The sequence below is a fragment of the Meles meles genome, chromosome 4 (genome assembly GCF_922984935.1).
Source record: "Meles meles chromosome 4, mMelMel3.1 paternal haplotype, whole genome shotgun sequence".
Classification (NCBI taxonomy): Eukaryota; Metazoa; Chordata; class Mammalia; order Carnivora; family Mustelidae; genus Meles; species Meles meles.
This window is the reverse complement of record NC_060069.1, coordinates 3,138,327-3,161,699: the sequence shown is the minus strand read 5'-3', so window position 1 is coordinate 3,161,699 and position 23,373 is coordinate 3,138,327. Positions and strand designations below refer to the sequence as shown.

Genomic DNA, 23,373 nt, shown 5'->3' with positions numbered 1-23,373 from the left:
CTGGAGGACAGGAATGAAAATGGTGGCCTCCCAGTCTCCGGCCCGGAGGAGCCGAGAGCTGGGGCCCCACTCCTCAGTGAGCCCTCAGAGAATAGCGCCCAATCACTCCCATCTCCCTGGCCTCCAGCCGCACTCCAAGCTCACCCAGCCTGCGACCGGTTCAAGGTAACCCCGAGCTTAGAGCTCAGTCTTCAGCTCTGTGTCTGTAGCTGGCTTCCCTGTTCTAATACCTGCAAGCTCTGCAACACTCAGACACCCCCAATCCTTCTGTGACCCTGCGGGACCTGGGGCCACGCTGACCCCGCATGAGCTTCACCCCGGTTTAGCCTCTGGAGCGATGTCCCTCGGCGGAACAGACTTTTAAAAGTCCTGATTTAGTGCTCCATTGCTCCGCCACTACCCCCCCCCCCACCCCGCGGTCTATCTTCCCGTCGCTTTGTATTCACTTCTCCGCCAGTCCTACCTTTCAGAAAGGGGTTGATTTTCTGTTTCTAGAATTGTTGTTCTTCTTTTCAATCTCCCGTTGGATTTATAGGTGTTTGCAATGTTTAGATAAGCTATCTAGCTGATCTCCTGCTACCTGATGGTCTCAGCCTGCTACTTCTCCGCCATCTTGACTCCTCTGTTTTAAATTTTTAAAAAATTTTTAAATAAAAAATTGTTTTAAAGAAAAAGAGGGGAACCTCGGTGGTTCTGTGGGTTGAAGCCTCTGTCTTCGGCTCAGGTCATGATCCCAAGGTCCTGGGATCAAGCCCTGCTTCAGGCTCTCTGCTCAGCAGGGACTCTCCTTCCCCCCGCCCCACCTCTTCCTACCTCTCTGCCTACTTGTAATCTCTGTCAAATAAACAAATAAAATCTTAATTAAAAAAAAGAATTACTGGTTTATGTTTTGGGACACACGTGTATAAACATATAATCATGTGACAACAACTAAAAGAGGTGGGGCTGTATCTGTATAAAGAGCAGAGTTTTTGCATGTTATTTGAATTAAGCTGTTATAAATTCAAATTAGAGTGTTATAATTTGAGGATGTTAAATGTAATCTTCATAACAACAAAGAAGACAGTGATTGAATATATACAAAAAGAAATAAAAGAATTTAAACATTGCACTCAATAACATCAACTAAACACAAAAAGACCAGTAATACAGAAAATGAGGAGCAGTAAAGCTATAATACAATATAAAAAATAGCAAAATGAAAGAAATCCCTATTTATCAGCAATTACTTTAAATGTAAATGGATTAAACTCTTGACAGACTGGCAGAATGGACAAAAATAAGATCCAACTATATGCTATTTAAAACAGAGTAAGTTTAGGGTGCCTGGGTGGTTCAGTGGGTTAAGCCTCTGCCTTCAGCTTAGGTCATAATCTCAGGGTCCTGGGATTGAGCCCCACATTGAGCTCTCTGCTCAGCAAGGAGCCTGCTTCCCCCTCTCTCTCTAGGCCTGTCTCTCTGCCTACTTGTGATCTCTCTCTCTGTCAAATAAATAAATCAAATATTTTTTAAAAAATAAAATAAAAAAAATAAAACAGAGTAACTTCAGATCTAAAGACACAAAGCATTTGTAAGTGGAAGAATGGTAGAAGATACTCCATCAAAAGAGAGCAAGGGTGGCTATATGAATATCAGACAAAACAGACTTTAAATTAAAAATTATAAAAGACAAAGGACATTACATATTAATAAAAGGTTCGCTACAGTAAGAAGAGATAGGAGTTATAAAAATGTATACACTTGGGGCCTGGGTGGCTCAGTGGGTTAAAGTCTCTGCCTTCAGCTCAGGTCATGATCTCAGGGTCCTGGGATTGAGTCCCGCATTGGGTTCTCTGCTCATTGGAGAGCCTGCCTCCTTTTCTCTCTCTCTCTTAGCCTGCCTCTCTGCCTACTTGGGATCTCTGTCTGTCAAATAAATAAAATCTTTTAAAAAACAACAACAACAACAAAAACAAAAAGAAAAGATGAAAGAAAGAAAAAAATACTTAAAGATTAAGAAAAACAAAAATAGGGTATCTGGCTGGCTCAGTCAGAACAAGAGTCAGAACTCTTGATCTCTCATGGTCATGAGTTTGAGCACTACCTTGTGTGTAGAGATTACTGAAATAAAACTTAAAAACAAAAACAAAATAAAAAATACAAATACCAAACCTATGGGACTCAGTGAAAGCAGTGATGGGGAAAATTTGTAGCTATAAACATTTACATTATAAAAGAGGCTCTTACTGCTAGGATAAATGAGGCAGAAGAGAGAATTAGTGATATAGAAGACCAAATGATAGAAAATAAAGAAAGCTGAGAAAAAGAGAGATAAACAACTACTGGATCATGAGGGGAGAATTCAAGAGACAAGTGATACTATAAGACAAAACAATATTAGAATAATTGGGATAGGGGCACCAGTTGTTAAGCATCTACCTTCAGTTCAGGTCATGATCCCAGAGTCCTGGGATCGAGCCCCACATCGGGCTCCTTGCTTCTCCCTCTCCCACTCCCCCTGCTTGTGCTTCCTCTCTCACTGTCTCACTGTCCAATAAATAAATAAATAGAATCTTACAAAAACAATAATTGGGATCCCAAAAGAAGAAGAAAGAGATAAGATAAAGCTGTCATCATCAAGACAGTATGGTACTGGCACAAAAACAGACACATAGATCAATGGAACAGAACAGAGAGCCCAGAAATGGACCCTCAACGCTATGGTCAACTAATCTTCGACAAAGCAGGAAAGAACGTCCAATGGAAAAAAGACATTCTCTACAACAAATGGTGTTGGGAAAACTGGACAGCCACATGCAAAAGAATGAAATTGGACCATTTCCTTACAGCACACACAAAAACAGACTCAAAATGGATGAAAAACCTCAATGTAAGACAGGAATCTATCAAAATCCTTGAGGAGAACACAGGCAGCAACCTCTTTGACCTCAGCTGCAGCAACTTCTTCCTAGAAACATAGCCAAAGGCAAGGGAAGCCAGGGCAGAAATGAACTATTGGGAATTCATCAAGATAAAAAAGCTTTTGCACAGTAAAGAAACAGTCAACAAAACCAAAAGGCAACCAATAGAATAGGAGAAGATATTTGTAAATGACATCAGATAAAGGGCTAGTATCCAAAATCTATAAAGTACCTATCAAACTGAACACCCAAAGAACAAATAATGCAATCAAGAAATGGACAGAAGACAAGAACAGACATTTCTCCAAAGAAGGCATCCAGATGGCCAACAGACACATGAAAAAGTGCTCAGCCTCCCTCACCATCAGGGAAATACAAATCAAAACCACAATGAGATACCACCTCACACCAGTCAGAATGGCTAAAATTAACCAGGAAATGACAGGTGTTGGCCAGGATCCGGAGAAGGGGGAACCCTCCTACACTGCAGGTGGGAATGCAAGCTGGTGCAGCCACTCTGGAAAACAGTATGGAGGTTCCTCAAAAAGTTGAAAATAGAACTACCCTTCAATCCAGCAATCGCACTACTTGGTATTTACCCTAAAGATACAAATGTAGTGATTGGAAGGGGCACGTGCACCCCAATGTTTATAGCAGCAGTGTCCACAATAGCCAAACTATGGAAAGAGCCTAGATGTTCATCAGATGAATGGATAAAGAAGATGTAGTATATATATATATACAATGAAATACTATGCAGCCATCAAAAAAAAAAAAACCCCAAATCTTGCCATTTACAATGACATGGATGGAACTAGAGGGTATTAAGCTAAGGGAAATAAGTCAGAGAAAGACAACTGTCATATGATCTTACTGATATGAGGAATTTGAGAAACAAGACAAAGGATCATAGGGGAAAGGAGGGAAAAATGAAACAAGATGAAACCAGAGAGGGAGACAAACCATAAGACACTCATAATCACAGGAAACAAATGGAGGGTTGCTGGAGGGAAGGCAGGTGAGAGATATGGGGTGGCTGGGTGATGGACACTGTGGAGGGTATGTGCTATGCTGAGTGCTATAAATTTTGTAAGACTGATGAATCACAGACCTGTACCCCTAAAACAAATAATACATTTATGTTAATAAACAAACAAATAGTTCAACATATGAAAAGCAATCAATGTAATGGACTACATTAATGCAATGAGGGACAAAAAAACCACATGATCATCTTAATTGATACAGAAAGAGCGTTTGACCAAATCGAACACCCTTTCATGATAAGAAAAAGAAACACTGAACAACCTAGGAAAAGAACAAATCTAGCTTGGGGCACCTGGGTATCTCAGTCAGTTGAGCATTCAACTCTTGGTTTTGGTTCAGGTCATGCTCTCAGGATTGTGAGACTAAGCCCCCTGTCAGACTCCACGCTCAGTGAGTAGTCTGCTTGAGATTCTCTCCTTCTCTCTCCCTCTGTCCCCCTCTACACTTGCACACACACACTCTGTCTAAAATAAATAAAATCTTTACAAAGAAAAAAAAATCTACCTCAACATAATAAAAGCCACATATGAAAACCTACAGTGAACATCATATTTAATGGTCAAAGATTCAAAGTTTTTCCTCTAAGATCAGAAACGAAGCAAGGATTTCTACATTCATCACTTCTATTCCATATATTTCTGGAAGGTCTAGCCAAAGCAATTAATCTAGAAAGGGAAATCTAGAAAAAGGTGACAAAATTGAAAATGAAGAAGTAAAATTACCTGTTTGAGCGTGATATAATCTTGTATGTAGAACACCCCACCAAAAAAACCAAAAACCTGTTAGAATAAATGAATTCAACAAAATACTAGGATGTAGGGTCAACACACAAAAATCAGCTACATGTCTATACACCAACAATAAACAATTCAAAAGGTAACTAAAGAACACAACTCCACTTACAATAGCATTAAAAGAAATAAAATAATTAAATATAATCAAAGAGGTCAAAGACCTGTACAATCAAAACACTGATCAAAGAAATTAAAAAAAACCAAACAAATGGAAAAACATCATATGCTCATGGATTGGAATACTTAGTATTAAGATGTCGATAGTGCCCAAAGCAGTCTACACAACCAATGCAATCCCTATCAAAATCCTAATGACTTTTTTTTTGCAGAAATAAAAATCATTCTAGGGGCACCTGGGTGGCTCAGTGGGTTAAAGCCTCTGCCTTCGGTTCAGGTCATGATCCCAGGGTCCTGGGATTGAGCCCCGCATCGGGCTCTCTGCTTGGCTGGGAGCCTGCTTCCTCCTCTCTCTCTCTCTGCCTGCCTCTCTGCCTACTTGTAATCTCTATCTGTCAAATAAATAAATCTTTAAAAAAAAAAATTCTAAATACACAGGGACTCTCAAGGGACCACAAATGGCCAAGAAAGTCTTGAAAAAGAACAAATCTGGAGGAACTATACTTCCTGATTTCCAAACTCACTGTAAAGATACAGAAATTAAAAGTGTGGTACTGGCATAAAGACAGACATCGAAACCAATGGAGTAGAATAGATAAGCCAGAAATAATCCCCCACCTATATTATCAAAAGATTTTCTTTCTTTCCTTTTTTTTTTTTTAAGATATATTTCTTTATTTTAGAGAGAAAAAGTGAGAGCGAGTATGGGGAGGGGCAGAGGTAGAGAATCCTGAAGCAGATGCCCTGCGAGCAAGAAGCCCAGCACAGGGCTGGATCTCAGAACCCAGGAGATCATGACCCATGAGATCATAAACAGCGCTGAAACCAAGAGCTGGAGGCTTAACCTACTGAGCCACCTAGGGACCCTGAAAAGATTTTCAACAAGAATGCCAAAATCATTCATGGAGGAAGTACGGTGTCTTCAACAAATGGTTCTGGGAAAACTGGACATCCACATGCAAAAGAATGAAGCTGGACCCTTACCTAACGCCATATACAAATATTAACTAAAAACAGATCAAAGACCTAAACATGAGAGTCAAAACAATAAAACTCTTAGAAAAAATTATAGGGTAAAATTCCACAACACTGGATTTGGTTGTGATTTCATTTCTTGGATATGACACAAGAGGCATAGGAAACAAGAGAAAAAACAAATTGGACTTCACAAAAATTAAAACTTTAGTGAATCAGGGCACCTGGGTGGCTCAATCTTTAAGCAGCTGCATTTGGCTCGGGTCGTGATCCCAGGGTCCTGGGATGGAGCCCAACCTCAGGCTCCCTGCTCAGTGGGAGGCCTGCTTCTCCCACTCCCTCTGCCTGTGTTCCCTCTCTCACTGTGTCTCTCTCTGTCACATAAACAATTTAAAAACTTTAGTGCATCAAAAAATACTATCAACATAGTAAAAAGGCAACACATTGAATGGGAAAAAATATTTCCAGATCATATATGTGATAAGGAATTAATATCCAGAATAGAGAACTCCTAACACTGAATAAAAAAAAATCTGAATAAAAAATGGACATGTGGGCGCCTGGGTGGCTCAGTGGGTTAAGCCTCTGCTTTTGGCTCAGGTCATGATCTCAGGGTCCTAGGATCCAGTCCCACATTGGGCTCTCTGCTCCACAGGGAGCCTGCTTCCTCCTCTCTTTCTCTCTCTGCCTGCCTCTCTGCCTACTTGTGATCTCTGTCTGTCAAATAAATAAATAAAACATTACAAAAAAAAATGGACATGTAAGGGCCTATTTAGTCAGAGCGATTCCATCTTGGATTAAACAGTCATTTTGTTGTTTATGCAGTAAAACTTAAACTGACCCTGCCCCCGCCAAGGGGACTTACTTAAAAGCAAGTCCAGGAAACCAGTCCCAGGTAACAAAGCCCAAATACAAGGGTGGGTCAGGTCAGGTGGAGGTATCCAATCAGTGGGGGGGCATACTGTCTCCCTAGCTACCTAGGAGTGTGGGTCCTGCCTTTTGGGCGCCAATTCTGACCAAGGTGATAGGCTAGTTCAAATATCTACTAGGGTAAATCATAATTCAATTGGTCACTTGCGTGTGACCTAGCATGACTGTGCAGCTTTCTCTGTGCGTTACAATTTCATTGGCCACCTGTGCATGGTCAGGCCCAACCACATGGCCTTTGCCCTTAAAAGCTAGTCTGTAAAGCAGAGAGGGGTCTCCCTCTTTGTAAGAGGTGCGGCCCCAGCCAGTCGGTTTGATTCTTGATGCTTGGCACGAAATAAAGCTTTGCTTGACCTTCGCTTTGTATCAGTCTCGCTCCTTTAATCATGGACCCATTATTGGGGGACCTTTCAGACAAAGAACTTGACATGCAAATGGCCAATAAAAACTTGAAAAGATATTCAACTTCACTACCTATTAGATAAATGCAAACCAAAATGCTATGGCAAAAAAAAAAAATGTAAATCAAAACTACAATGAGCTACCACCTCACATCCATTAGGCTACTATCAAGAAAACAAAAAGTACCAAGTATTGGCAAGAAGGTGGAAAAAATGGGGGCTAGGAAAAGAATAAATGAAACAAGATGGGATCGGGAGGGAGACAAACCATAAAAGACTCAATCTCACAAAACAAACTGAGGGTTGCTGGGGGGAGAGGGGGAGGAAGAGGGTGGTGGGGTTATGGACATTGGGGAGGGTACGTGCTATGGTGAGTGCTGTGAAGTGTGTAAACCTGGCGATTCACAGACCTGTACCCCTGGGGCTAATAATACATTATATGTTTATAAAAAAATAAAAGATTAAAAAAAAAAAAGAATGTGGAAAAATTGAAATCCTTGTGCACTACTGTGAAAAACAGTATGGTAGTTCTTCAAAAAAATATCAAACAGAATCATCATATGGCCCAGCAATTCTATTTCTGGGTATATACTCAAAAGAATTAAAAACATGGTCTCAAAAAGGTATCTGTATTTCCATGTTCATAGCAGCATTATTCACAACACCAAAAATGTGTAAGAAACCCAAGAAACCCAAGCATTAATCAACAGATGAATGGATAAGCAAAATATGATATATGTGTACAACGGAATATTATTCAGCTTTAAATAGGAAGGAAATTTTGACATATATTGCGGCATGACTGAACCATGAGGACATTAGTCACAAAAAGACTAATCCTATATGATTCCATTTACATTACGTAGAGCAATCAAAATCATAGCAACTGAAAGTAGAATGGCAGTTACCAGGCAGGGCTTTGAGGGATGGGAGATTTAATGTCTAATGGGTATAGAGTTCCAGTTTCACAAGATGAAAAGAGTTCTGGGTGCCTGGCTGGCGCAGTTGGAAAAGCATGGGACTCCTGATCTTGGGGTTGTAAGTATAAGCCCCACCATGAGGTGTAGAGACTACTTTAAATAAATAAATAAATCTTAAAAAAAAAAAGTTCTGTAGATGGATCGGGGTGAGGGTAGCACATTATGAATATATGTAATATCAGTGAACTAAATGTACATTTAAACAACGGTTAACACGGTTATAGTTTAAGTTCTAACAGTTATTTTTCTTTTTTGTAATGCCAGTGCCTGACTTAAGCTTTGACTGTGAAGGGATCCATTTCAAAGACGGCTCTCTCCAATAAACATAGTGCCAACCACAAGACTAAAGAGCCAGGCCACCTCCCACAACTGAAGCACTATTGTTTTAGTGACCTTGGTTGATTTTGATAACTGGACATTTGAGCCACTTGTCCCCTCCCCACCCCACCTTTCACACTTTAAATTTCCTCTCTTATGTTTTAAATGCACCAATAAAGAGTGAGACTGCAGACCCATGCCTGGAAGTGTGAGGGAAAATGGTAGAGTAGGAAGATCCTGAGTTCACCTTGTCCCACAGACACACTGAGGCAACAACTACAGCTATGCAATTAACTCTGAAAATGATCTGAACACTGACAGAAAAGATCTTCCACAGCTAGTCATAGAGAGAAAGCCACACAGAAAAGGGTAGAATGGGCAGAGATGCAGTTGGGAACCAACCCCCTGGTAAACTAACCACAAACAGGAGGGACATCAAAGCATGAAAAGCAAGAGGATCAGACCCCATAATAGGTAACCCCCTAGAACTGGGAACACTAGGAAGACAAATCAGCTTAACATCGGGCTTTGAGGGGCGCCTGGGTGGCTCAGTGGGTTAAAGCCTCTGCCTTCGGCTCGGGTCATGATCTCAGGGTCCTGGGATCAAGCCCCGCATCTGGCTCTCTGCTCGGCGGGGAGCCTGCTTCCTCCTCTCTCTCTCTGCCTGCCTCTCTGCCTACTTGTGATCTCTGTCAAAGAAATAAAATCTTTAAAAAAAAAAAAAAATCGGGCTTTGAGGGACACTGAGGTGACTCAGTCGGTTAAGTGTCTGCCTTCAGCTCAGGTCATGACCCCAGAGTCCTGGGATTGAGCCCTGCATCTGGTTCTGTGCTTAGCATGAAGCCTGTTTGTCCCTCTCCCTCAGAATCCTGCTCATGCTCGTGCTCTCTCTCTTCCTCAAATAAATAAATAAAATCTTAAAAAAAAAAACAAAAAACTGACTTTTAAGACCACTAGGGATTAACTCCAGGAACTTTAAAAATCAACAGGCTTAACTCCAGGAGAGCCAGAGGGTGACAGAAAACTGAATCCCTACCCTTAAAGAGCCAACATACTAAGTAACTCAGAGACACAGCACAGAAGCAGCAGCTTGAAAAGCACCTGGAGGTATTCATGAAAGAGATTTACTGACTAATCTGAGAATAAGTACTAGAGGGGTCAAAGATTTCTCTGGCAACAAAAGCGATGGCAGGTGCCATTTTTCCTTGCCTCCTGCAGCCTAGATAGCAAGATGTTTCTGGGAGCCAGTTCTAACACTCTCCATCCGCCTTATTATCACTGAGTGCCACACCCCCACATTCTCATGCAGACCACCCCACCCAACCTGCCCACCTTGGCAGCCATCCCTCAAAAACAGTCCCTGCCCTGCCACACCTGGAAGGCAACTCTGCCAACAGTGTACACTCCAAAGTAACTCCTGCCCTTGGGAGGGGAGGAAATAACCCCCAGCGTGCACACCAGTGTGCCCACAGCTCCTACCTGAGCCTATAAGCTGGATGTACAGAGTATAAGTCCTGCCCCTCACTATGCCTGCAGGTATGGCAGATACTAACTGTAGACAGCTAGCTAGGCTAAGTGCCAACCCCACCTACCAGTGAACACATAGGTAGCATGTGGGCCTCTCAACATTGCAGGGAGCAAACTGTGCCCAGTACACCCATATCAGGCAAATCAAGTCACTTTAGCCAGTCAAGCTGGAAGCCAGCCCCTCCCACCAGCACACCCACAACAATAGAAGCTCTGTCACAACAGAAGGGTGCACTAAGCCTACAAAGGGGACACAGCTGGCGTGCCTGGTTCTGGTGACCAGGGCAGATTGCACTATAGGGCACCACAGAATCTCTTCTACACAAGGCCACTACTTTTTTTTTTAGGTTCACATTTTTTTAAATTTTTTATTTTTAATTTCTTTTCAGTGTACCAGAATTCACTGTTTATGCACCACACCCAGTGCTCCATGCAATATGTGCCCTCCATAATACCCACCACCAGGCTCACCCAACTTCCCATCCCCTGCCGCTTCAAAACCCTGATTGTTTTTCAGAGTCCATAGTCTCTCATCGTTCATCTCCCCCTCCAATTTCCCTCAACTCCCCTTCAAACCAGGAGATGTAGCTGAGCTACCTAACACTTAGAAACAAATAGAGAGAGACAAAATGAGGAAACAGAGAAATATGACCCAAATGAAAGAACAAGACAAAATCACAGTAAAAAATATAAACAAAAGAGAGATAAGCAATATGCCTAATAAAGATTTCAAAAGTGATAGTTATGAAGTTAATTACTAGACTTGAGAAAAGAGTGAATGAACTCAGTGAGAATGTCAACAGAGAACTAAATATAAAATATATACATAAACATTTTATTAAAAAAATATATAAATAAAATAACCAGTAAGGGCTCAAGAATTCCCTTTCTCGCTGTGTCTCTCTCTGTCAAATAAATAAAAATAAAATCTTAAAAATAAAAGATAGAAATGAAAAATAGAGGTAAATAAGTAGCAGATTAAAAGACACAGAAGAAGAGATTAGCAATCTGGAAGACAGAGTAATGCAAAGCAACCAAACTGTACAACAACAAAGAATAATAAAATAGGAGAACCGAGGAAGGGAACTCTGCAACATAATCAAGCATAACATTCACATAATAGAGATCCCAGAAGGAGGAGAGAGAAGGGGGCAGAAAACTTACTTGAAGAAATAATAGCTGAAAACTTCCCCAGTTTGGGGCAGGAAACAGACATCGTGGTCCAGGTAGGACAGAAAGGCCCTAATGAAGTTAACCCAAAGAGTTCCACCATCAAATACATAACAGGGCAAACAGCAAAAAGTAATGATAAAGAAAGCCTCTTAAAAACACCAACAAGAAATGTTACAGGGGAAACCCCATAAAGCTATCAGCTGATTTTTCAACAAGAACATCACAGGTGCACTCACTTGCATACACCAGCCCCACCTCCCACAGCATACTTGTTTACACCAACCCCATCTCCCCATACCACAATTGCTTACACCAGCCCCATCTCCCCATACCACACTTGTTTATGCCAGCCCCATCTCCCCATACCACATTTCAGTGGACCCAACCTTCCCCATCACGCTTGCCTTTGTACCAGTCTTACAGGCCTCCTCCTGAGAACACCAACCCAAACCTCACCAACACTACATCTCCTAATCCACAGTTTTGTAGAACCTATAGGACCTCAGCAGCAGCAGCAGCAGCAGCAGCAGCAGCAGGACTCATTTTACAAACGGACTACAACACACTTATTAAAACACACCCCACTCGGCAGGGGATCAAACACTTCCCATAACAAGCAAAGAGAACCTCCGCAGACAACTGGACTCAAGGAAAAAACAACCAGGACTCAACAGCAGACCACAAGCAACACACATAGGAGATACTCCCTGAAGCACCATGTCCTAAGAAACAGGGGACACTGCACTGCAGGGAACCACAGGGCCTTGTCTTCAAAAAACTATTACCATCAAAAGCAAGAGACATAGCTGACTCTAAACACATAGAAACAGACACAGAGTTAGGCAAAAGGAAAGGACAGAAAATATGTCCCAAGTAAAAGAACAGGACCAAACACCAACAAAAGACCTACATGAAATGGATACAAGCAATATGCCTGATAGAGAATTTAAAGTAATGAAGGTATTCACTGGACTTGAGAAAAGAGTGGAGGACATTAGTGAGGACCTTAACAAAAAGATAAAAAAACAGCCAACCACAGATGAAGAACACAATAAATCAAATTAGAAATATACTACATGGAATAAATAGCAGGCTAGAGAAAGCAGAGGAACAAATTAATGACCCGGAAGACAGAATAATGGAATAACCAAGCTGAACAAACAGAGGAAACAAAATATGCAAACTGAGAATACACTCAGGGAACTCAGCGACTCCCATCAAGCATAATAACATTTGCATTATAGGGATCCCAAAAGAAGAAAGAAAAAAGGGGGCAGAAACTTATTTGAAAAAACAATAGCTGAAATCTTCCCTAATCTGAGGAAGAAACAGATATCTAGATTCAGAAGGCACAAATTTCCCAAAAAATTCAACCCAAGGAGATCCACATCAAGACACATAGTAATTAAAATGGCAAGTAGTAGTAATACAGAAAAAAATTTTTAAAGCAACAAAAGAAAAGAAGACACTTACATATAAGGATAAGGCTATCAGCAAGTTTTTCAGCAGAAGCTATGCAGGCCAGAAGAGAGTGGCATGATATATTCCAAGTGCTAGAAGGGAAAAATCTACAGCCAAAAATACTCTATCCAGCAAGGCTATCATTCACAAAAGAAGAAATAAAGACATTCTCAAACAAAAAAAAAACTAAACAAATTCATGATCATTAACCAGCCCTACAAGAAATATTAAGTGGGACTCTGAGTAGAAAGGACCATAAGTGAGAAAATGAAGAGTAAAAAATACAAAAGCAGTAAAAATAAGTATTTCTGTAAAAATCACTCAAGGGAGTAATAAAATAGAAGGATGTAAAATATAACACCATATACCTAAAACTGGTTTCAAACTTAAGTGACTGAAAACCTAACATAGATCACTAGACATAGAAGATGTTATATACAAACCTAACAGTAACCACAAATCAGAAACCGGTAATAAATATGCAAAGGATAACGAGAAAGAAAGCCAACTATATCACTAAAGAAAGTCAACGAACTGTGAAAGAGAACAAGAGAAGGTCAGAGAAAAACTACAAAAACAAACATAAAACAAGTAACAAACTGGCAATTAATACATACCTATCAATAAATATTTTGAATGCAAATGGACTAAATGCTCAAATCAAAACACATACAGTGACAGAGTAGATTTTTTAAAAAAAAGAAAAAGAAAAAAATAAGACCTATCTGTATGCTGCCTGCCTATAAAAGACTCATTTCAGATGTAAAGACACCTGCAGACTGAAAGTGAGGGCATGAGGAAACATTTATCATTCAAATGAATATCAAAAGAAGGCTGAGTAGCAATACTTCTACTGGACATTTTTTCAAAGTTTTTTTTTTATTTATTTGAGAGAGAGAGAGAGAGCATGAGGAGCAGGGAGCCCAGTACAGGGCTTGATCTGGGGACTCTGGGATCACGACCTCAGCTGAAAGCAGACACTTAACTGACTGAACCATCCAGATGCCCCTGGGCAAAACAGACTTTAAAACAACTGCAGGGGCGCCTGGGTGGCTCAGTGGGTTAAAGCCTCTGCCTTCGGCTCAGGTCATGATCCCAGGGTCCTGGGATCGAGCCCCACATCAGGCTCTCTGCTCCGCAGGGAGCCTGCTTCCTCCTCTCTCTCTGCCTGCTTCTCTGCCTAGTTGTGATTTCTCTCTGTCAAATAAATAAAATATTAAAAAAAAAAAAACCTGTAACAAGAGACAAAGGACTATATAATAATAAAGGGGACAATACAATAAGAGGACATAACAATTATAAATATTTATGCATCTAACATGGGAGCACCCAAATATATAAGACAGTTAATAACAAACATAAAGGAAGTAACTGATAGTAATACAATAATAGTAGGGGACTTTAACACCCCCACTTACATCAATGGACAGATCATGCAAACTGAAAATCAACAATGAAACACTGCATTTGAATGACACACTGGACTAGATGGATCTAACAGATATATTAAGAACATCCCATCCACAAACAGCAGACTATACATTCTTTTCAAGTGCACATGGAACATGATGCAGAATCACATATTAAGCCACAAAACAAGTCTCAACAAATTCAAGTAGATCAAAGTCATATTATCCATCTTCTCTGACCACAACACTATAAAACTACAAATCAACTATAAGAAAAAATCTGGAAAGAGCAAAAATATATGGAGACTGAATAAAATGCTCCTAATCAGTGAATGGGTCAACCAAGAAATCAAAGAAATAAAAGTTACATGGAAACAAATGAAAACACAATGGTCTGAAATCTTTGGAATGCAGCAAAAGCATCTCTTCTAAGAGACTTTATAGCAATACAGGCCTATCTCAAGAAACGAGAAAAATCTCAACCTAACCTTACATCTAAAGAGCTAGAAAAAAACACTCCCAATGAACAAACAAAAAAACTCCCAACAAACTAAAGTGCAGAACCAGACAGTTTCATTGAGGAATTCTACCAAACATTTAAAGAAGAGTTAATACCTATTCTTCTCCAACTTTTCCAAAGAATAGAAAAGTAAGCTTCCAAATGCATTCTATGAGGCCAGCATTACCCTGATACCAAAACCAGATAAAACCACTGCAAAAAAAGAGAGCTACAGGCCAATATTGCCAGGGAACATATATGCAAAAATCCTCAACAATACTGGCAAACCGAATCTAACAATAAATTGTAAAAAAATCACTCACCAAAATCAAGTGGGATTTATTCCTGGGATGCAAGAGTAGTTCAATATTCATAAATATTGTAATAGAAGGGTAGCTCAATATTCACAAATCAATCAATGTGACACATCACATCAACCATATGATCATTTCAATGGATGAGTTAAAAGCATTTGATAAAGTACACATCACTCATGATAAAAATCCTCAACAAAGTAGGTTTAGAGGAAAAATACCTCAAATAATAAAGGCTATATATGAAAAATCCATAGCTAACATCATACTCAATGGGAAAAACTGGGAGGTTTTCCTCTAAGGTCAGGAAGAAGACAAGGATGTCCACCCTCACCACTTTTATTCAACACAGTTCAGGAAGTCCTAGTCACAGCAATCAGACAACAAAAAGAAACTAAAAGTACCCAAAAAGGTAAGGAAGAAGTAAAACTTTGACCATCTGTAGGTGACGTGATACTATCTACAGAAAACCCTAAAGACTCAACCAAAATACTAGAACTGATAAATAAATTCAGTAGCTGCAGGATACAAAATCACTGTAGAGAAATCTGTTGTACTTCTACACACTAATAATGAAGCAGCAGAAAAAGAAATTAAGGAAATAATCTCAGGGTGCCTGGGTGGCTCAGTCGGCTAAGTATCCAACTCTTGATTTCACCTCAAGTCATGATCTCAGGATCATGAGATGGAGCCCTACATCCAGCTCTGCTCGGCTAGGAGTCTGCTTGGGATTCTCTCTCCCTCTCTTGCTCTGCCCCTCCCCACATCATGTGCTCTCTCTCCCTCACACACTCTCTCTCTCAAATAAATAAATCTTTAAGAAGAAACAATCCCATTTACAATTGCACCAAAAATATTAAAATACCTAGAAATAAACAACCATGAAGTGAAAGACCTGTACTTTGAAAATAAAACGCTAATGAAAGAAATTAAGACAACACAAAGAAATAGAAAGACATTCCACCTGCTCATGGAAGAGCAGGTGGAGAGTACAGGCAGTCATTTCTCTGACACTAATGGTAGCAATATCTTTCTAGATAGGTCTCCTGAGGCAAGGGAAATAAAAGCAAAAATTAACTATTGGGACTACCTCAAAATAAAAAGCATCTGCACAGCAAAGGAAACCACTATCCAAACTAAAAGGCAACCTACAGAATAGGAGAAGATATTTGCAAATGACATATCTGATAAAGGGTCAGTATTCAAAACATATGAACTTATACAACCCAATACTGAAAAAACAATCCAATTAAAAATGGGCAGAGGAGGTTGAGCCACTGCCTTCGGCTCGGGTCATGGTCCCAGGGTCCTGGGATCAAGTCCCATGTTGGGCTCCTTGTTCAGCGGGGAGCCTGCTTCTCTCTCTGCCTCTGCCTGCCACTCTGCCTGCTTGTGCTCTCTCTCTCTGACAACTAAATAAATAAAATTTAAAAAAAAATGGGCAGAGGACAATAAACAGACATTTCTCCAAAGATGACATACAGATGGCCAACAGGCACATGAAAAACATGCTCCATATCACTCATCATCAGGGAAATGCAAAGCAAAACCACAATGAGATATTATCTCATACCTCTCAGAATGGCTCAAAAATCAAAAATTCAAACAAGTACTGGCTAGGATGTAGAGAAAAAGGAACTCTTGTGCTCTGCTGGTGGGAATGCAAACTGGTACAGCCACCATGTGAGATGGTATGGAAGTTCTTAAAAAAATTACAAACAGAACTACCCTATGATCCAGTAATCATGCTACTGGGTATTTACCCCAAAAATATGAGAACACTAATTCAAAGGAATACATGCACCCCAATGCTTATAGCAGTATTATTTGCAATAGCCAAACCACGGAAGCAGCCCAAATATTCACAGACAGATGAATGGAAAAAGAAGATGCAATACATATATATCCAATGGAATATTATTCAGCTATAAAACAACACGGATGAACCTAGTGGGTATAATGCTAAGTGAAATATCAGAGAAACACAAATGTCATATGACTTCACTCATGTAAAATTTAAGAAACAAAATAGAGCAAAGGGAAAAAAAAGACAAACCAAAAAAACAGACTCTTAACATGAAGGAACTGGAACTCTGATACACTGCTGATGGTCATGTAAAATAGGACAATCACTTTGAAAAACACTTTGGGAATTTTTTAAAAGGTTAACTATATGCCTAAGATCCAGCCAATCCATTCCTAGGTATTTACCCAAGAGAAATGAAAGCATCCAACCAACCACACAAAGACTTGTACATGAAATTTCTCAAGAGATTTATTTGTAATAGCCAGGAACTGGAGAGAACTCAAATGTCCATCAAAGCTGAATGGATACACAAACTAGTATGTGCACACAATGTAATATCTCTCAGCAATAAAAAGGAATAAACCTTCAAAAAGAAGGAATAAACTACTGATATATGTAACAACACATATGAACCAGAAAACACTTAATGCTGAGTAAAAGAAGCTGAAGATTTATATACTGTATGACTCCATTTATATAAATTTCTAGAAAACAGGCAACCCGGTGGCTCAGTTGGTTAAGCGTCTTCCTTCCGCTCAGGTCATAATCCTGGAGTCCTGGGATTGAGTGCCACATCAGGCTCCCTACTCAGTGGAGAGGCTGCTTCTCCCCACTTGTGCTCTCTCCCTCTCTCTCACTCTCGCTCTATCTCAAATAAATAAATAAAATCTTTTAAAAATAAAATAAAATAAATAAATAAAATAAAATTTTAGAAAACAAAAATTAACCTAAGTAGATCAGTGGCGGCTAGGGGAATGAGAGGCTGGGAAGATGGACCACAAAGGGGAACAAGGGATTTTGGGGGTGATGGATATATGCACAATCTTGATTATGTGATGGTTTCACAGGTGCCTATGTATGTCAAAACTTATCAAATAGTACACTTTAAATACGTGCAGCTTATTTTTTATCACATATCTCAAAGCTGTTCAAAAAATAAAACTTTCCTGGGGCACCTGGGTGGCTCAGTTGGTTAAGCGGCTGCCTTCGGCTCGGGTCATGATCCCAGCGTCCTGGGATCGAGTCCCACATCGGGCTCCTTGCTCTGCAGGGAGCCTGCTTCACCCTCTGCCTCTGCCTGCAACTCTGTCTGCCTGTGCTCTCTCTCTCTCTAATAAATAAATGAAATCTTTAAAAAAAAAAAATTTAAAAAATTTAAAAAAACTTTCCTGAAATGAAAAAGTATATACATTTGAAATTACATATGGAAAGAACATATCACATATTCGAGAACAATGACCCATCCTAATAAAATTACTAGACTTCAAAGAAAAAAAATTCTTTGGTCATCTAGGAAAAAAGAACAATGACTTATAAGGGGGGGAAAAATTAGATTATCATCTGGCTTTCATACTAATACTTTATACCAGAAGAAAGACTAATATATTTAAGAAATTCAAGGAAAAGAAGTGTGAACCAAAGATTTTATATCAGCAAAACTGCCTTTCAAGTATAAAGAACACAAACTTTTATCCACATACAAAAACTCAGGGATTATTCCTTCCTAAGGAACCTAACAAAGGAGCACTGGGTAACCAAATGATACATAGGGGCTCCTGAATGGTTCAATCCATTAATCTGCCTTGGTTCAATCCAATTAATGGTTCAATCCATTAATCTGCCTTCCGCTCAGGTCATGATCCCAAGCCCTGGGATCCAGCCCCTCACTGGGCTCCCTGCTCAGTGGGGAGCCTGCTTTTCCCTCCTCCACTACCCCTGCTTGTTCTCTCTGTCAAACAATAAAAAATTTTTAAAAAAGAAAAGAAAAATGGGGTTATAGATATAATAGAGAAATTCAATGAAAGCTCTATAATCTGTTTGTATTGGAAGTACTCATATGAGCTCATGAGATACTTAATCTTTAATGTGTGTGCCTCTATATAAATAGACAGATGTAGGAATTCTAGCTCTGCCTACAGAAAAACCTCAAACAATAACTATAGATTCCTAGCATACAGATATAACCTTTAAATGCAATTTCCCTAGGGGCGCCTGGGTGGCTCAGTGGATTAGGCCGCTGCCTTCGGCTCAGGTCATGATCTCAGGGTCCTGGGATCGAGCCCCGCGTCGGGCTCTCTGCTCCGCAGGGAGCCTGCTTCCTCCTCTCTCTCTGCCTGCCTCTCTGCCTACTTGTGATCTCTCTCTCTCTGTCAAATAAATAAAATAAAATCTTTAAAAAAATAAAAAATAAAAAAAAATAAATGCAATTTCCCTCTCAAAAAAACAAAAACAGTTTTTTTCAAGAAAGGGATGAAGTCAGATTGTCAGATTTGGGACAGAACATTCAAGCTATCAGGTAACAAGCACAGACTAGTACCCGTCATTATCAAAAGAATAGGCTTAAATTGGCTACCCCCCCCAGGGCAAAGATGAGATAACATGAGCTCAATAATGATAATGATTGCAATGAACTAAATATGTTTAAGTTCATGACCTTATATTGACATTAAATTCTTTTAAAAAGAATCTTTATCAGAAGATAAGGAACTAATTCATTATCTTGAAAATTGGTAAATAATGGAAAGAATCAAGCATTTATGCTACCTTTCCTAAAGGAATCATATAGCTGTGTATCCAGATGATATATAAGGGACTAGTATGCCAATTAATAAGAAAAAAAAGAAACATAGAAAATACCACTGTTTTGCAACCTTAAATGAATAGATATAAAGTATCAAAAGTTGCTGAGATCACAAAGAGAGGCACAGGCACCTCCAACGGACTTGCCAAACACTGCTTAGAGAATTGCCAAAGGACTCGAATCTGAGTCTGATCCAGTCCTGGATCCAGCTACAAGTGTGCAGGAATTATCCAGGGCAGAGCATATTGAATTATATATGAATTTATAATCAGCAAAATCCAGCCTACAGTATATATAGGTCAAACCCAGATTCTGGATCTGATAAATTATAAGGGAAAGGAAGGAACAGAGAGAAAACCTACAGATTTTTTAAAAAATATTTATTTATTTATCAGAGAGAGTCTCAAGCAGAATCCAGGCTGAGTATGGAGCCGAACGCGGGCCTCAATCTCATGACCCTGAGATCACGACCTGAGTCCAAACCAAGAGCCAGATGCTCAACTAACTGGTCACCCAGGCACCCTGCAAACCTACAGATATTTTAAAGAGTTTTTAAGGGGCAACTGTATAGCTCAGTGGGTTTAGTGTTCGACTCTTGGTTTTAGCTCAGGTCATAATCTCAGGGTCATGAGATGGAGCCCTGTATGAGGCTCCACACTCAACGGGGAGTCTGCTCGAGATTCTTTCCCTTTCCCTCCCTCTCTACCCCTCTCCCTGCTTGTTCTCTCTAAAATAAATGATTTTTTTTTTTAAAGTTCTTAAAGAACTTTTAACTGGCAAGGCTACACTATAGTGTCTAGAAATATACATTTATGAAAAAAACTCTTAAACATAAGGAAATAATTACTACAGAAATCAGAAGAATGGCTACTAATGGGAGTACAGAAGTAACTGAGACTGGCATTGAGCAATGGAGGGGCTCTGGCATGGTGAGCATGATTCTACACCCTGATCTGAGGGCTATCATCTTATTTTAATAATTTATTAATACCAAAAACACTAACCAAAAGAAAGCTGGTATAGCTCTGTAGCCAGGCTGCCTGGATTTGAATTGTGGATTCTGCCACACAGTCAGGAAATTACTAATGACTCTATGCCTTGATCTCTCTATCATAAAATGAGGAGAGTAAAAAATATGTAGCTCATAGGGGTGTTATGGAAATTAGGAGTTAATATAGAAAGAAAATAAAACAGTGCCTGACTCATAGCTGACAGAGTTGGTGATCAGAGTTGGTGACCACCAGCTACGTGAATTAGTGTAGTTACTTAACCTCTCTGGGCTCCAGTTTTCTCAGCTGAGTTTAAAATATCTACCTAATTCAATTATCAAGAGATCAGAAGGAAATATATACAATGTATCTATTACAGTATTCAACAAATAACGGGTCTTTTTCTAGGCCTCCCAATATCCAGAGAGAGTTACCTGTCACATCAGACATACCTCAGTCATAGCACATTCCTCTTGCACTTTTCGCCTATTCAAGTTGATCTCAATGAAATGATCACCCAGTGAGTCTCACGTCCGAAACTGGATCTTCATCTAGATTTCAAAAGATAAACCAAAAATCTTAAGGTGTTCAACTTCTAGTGAAAATGATCTTGTGTTATTCCCAGAGCAGGCATCTATGGCACTGGTAATCCCTGAACTGAAGTGGGAACAGGTGAAGTAACCACTGATGGACTCAACACTCATCACCTATGTCTTCTCCCTTCTCTTCTTTCCTCTCCCTGCTTTTTGAAACATTTAGCTGGGAGTCCAACTCTATCATAAACTACTATCTGTTCTTACTTCTGACCACAAAGGTAGATTATTCTCATTTGCAAGGGTATTAAAATGAAACGCTCTCACACAAATACCACTAAAACAAACAGCAAAGGCAGGAATAAAAACTATCTTCTCAATTCCACCTGTGACTAAATAAATAATTCTTTTTAAAAAGTTAAGTAATTTTTAACGCCTTTCCAGAGGTCCATGTTGTGAAATTAATGCGCTGATAGTTTGCACCAGCCTTTCCCCCCACTATAAGCTGTGACAGGACACAGATCTGGAACTTTGAGTCACAGGTAGAGACCAAATGTTTTCCAAGGCCAAAGCAGATGCTGGACCTTTAATGAGTGCCACAACACACCTAAAGTAAGATTGTGGGAGTAGGGGTTGCAGGAGACAAGTTTGTTTGCCCATAACCTAAAAAGCCAAATGCAGAGAAGTAAAGCATGTTGTATCTTCTGGCGCTGTCCAGGTTTCCAAGAGTCCTCTGGTAACTTCCCCTTCACAGGTCTGAAGCCCAGGTAACAAGCACCGGCCAATGAAATGTTTATTTTTCAACACTTTCTTGGGGAAGAGCTGGAGATAACAAACCATGGCATGTGGTGATTCTTTCTCCATGGAGACATATCAAAATGTGTCATTAGCTCTCTCAAAAGCATATATTTCCCATTGCTGCAGTAAATGGAACACGCAGTGCTTTCAAAGTCTCTACTGTCAATTAAATACAACAGCTCTACTCCCAACACAGGAGCATGCTGCTCGATTTTATTAGCGAATCTACTGAAAACAAGGAAACGGGAGTTGGGATTGGATGACATCTCCACCGAGTAACTGGGCCCCAGCAGAGGGTACACAAAGGACCAGACCCGCCTCTCCCCGTTTGAGGGAGAAGCTGCGGGCCAAACCCCAGGTAGCACCTGTTCAAGGTGTGGCGGGGGAGGCAGGAGTCCACCTGGCAATAAGGAAAGTAAAAAGAAACTCCTGCAGAGGACTGGAACCAACGCAGGCGAAGCCTGCACCTGCTTAATGTTATTACGGTTAGAAGATAAATGGTAGCAGAAGCCCTTCCCGGGCGGTCTCTAGGGGCCGGATCCCAGTCTTGACATTCCCACCTCACAGACTCGGACTCCGCCGAAAGCCAGCGGTCCTCCGACCGGGAATGAGCCTCAGGAGTCGTTGGAAGGGCTACTCGCCTACTCCCCGGGGACCCACCCCTCTCGCTCCGAGTCTCCTCGAGCCAGCAGACTTCTCCGACACCCTAATCCTGAAAAGCGAAGCGGGGCCGCTCTGGTCGGCTCCTGCACACGGAGGAATCCTAGGACTCGGCCTCACACGACCGCCTCTTCAACCTTGTCGAGCAGCCCTCAGCGCAAGAATGAGCTGCGCGCTGCGAATGAAGAAACCGAGGCGCTGCGGCGTGCGCTGAGGCGCCCGAGGTGCCAAAGGCCAGGGAGCCGGGACTCCAGCCGGGTTAGGGACCGCCACCCATACACTGGGATTGTAACTGGCGCGCTCCCTGGGCGCCCGACGACAGTCGGTGTGACCATTCTCCCGGACCAGCCCAAGCCGGTCCCGGGGATGCCCCGGGGAAGGGGAACACCTTCGCCACTCACCTTCCTCCGCCGTGGCCTCCCCCAGCAGCACGCCTGGCCCGGCCCCACTCAGCCCCCTCTGACTCCGCCCCCGCGACCGTTACCGCGCCGCGGGAGGTCGGCCAATCGAGCAAGAGCGCGGCGAGAAGCCCCGCCTCCGCTCCGCCTCAGAGCGCAGGCCCTGTTTCTTCCCACCTCCCGGGGAAATGGGGCGGGGCGGGGCGGAAGCGTCTAGCTCCGCCCCGCGTCGGGTTGGCTCCGCTCTTGGGGGCGGGACTTACAGTCACGCTTAGGAGTGTGCGCCGAGCTTACGGTCTGCGCCTGCGCACTGCCGTTGCACTGTCTACAAGCCGTGGCTTTGCAGGTGTTGTTAGCAGACACCTGGAAACTCATTTGCCCCGACCACAGAAATACATATTTAAGACCGTTGGTGGAAATGAGGCCCCGCGACGTAACCAACGCATTCTGCCCTCCACAAACATTCAAGCTGTGACTGTGAGCCCTTGTACAGGACTAGTCAGCCTGTTCTCTAGGTTCCAGACCTCGCTGAGTGCGGTAGGACCT

General features: G+C 41.2%; 1 protein-coding gene across 10 annotated transcripts in view; it reads right to left on the bottom strand.

Annotated features, from left to right (window-relative positions):
• The window catches only part of CEP70 (centrosomal protein 70), a 128,870-nt gene that overhangs the window by 95,454 nt on the left and 10,043 nt on the right, over window positions 1-23,373 (bottom strand). For 5 of the 10 annotated variants that reach the window (XM_046001378.1, XM_046001375.1, XM_046001371.1 and 2 more), the window contains exons 1-2: window positions 22,831-22,896; window positions 20,891-20,989 (exon numbers count right to left, since the gene is read on the bottom strand). The gene's annotated coding sequence lies outside the window, so the exon portion shown is untranslated. The other 5 variants (XM_046001374.1, XM_046001373.1, XM_046001372.1 and 2 more) reach the window with 5 other exon arrangements.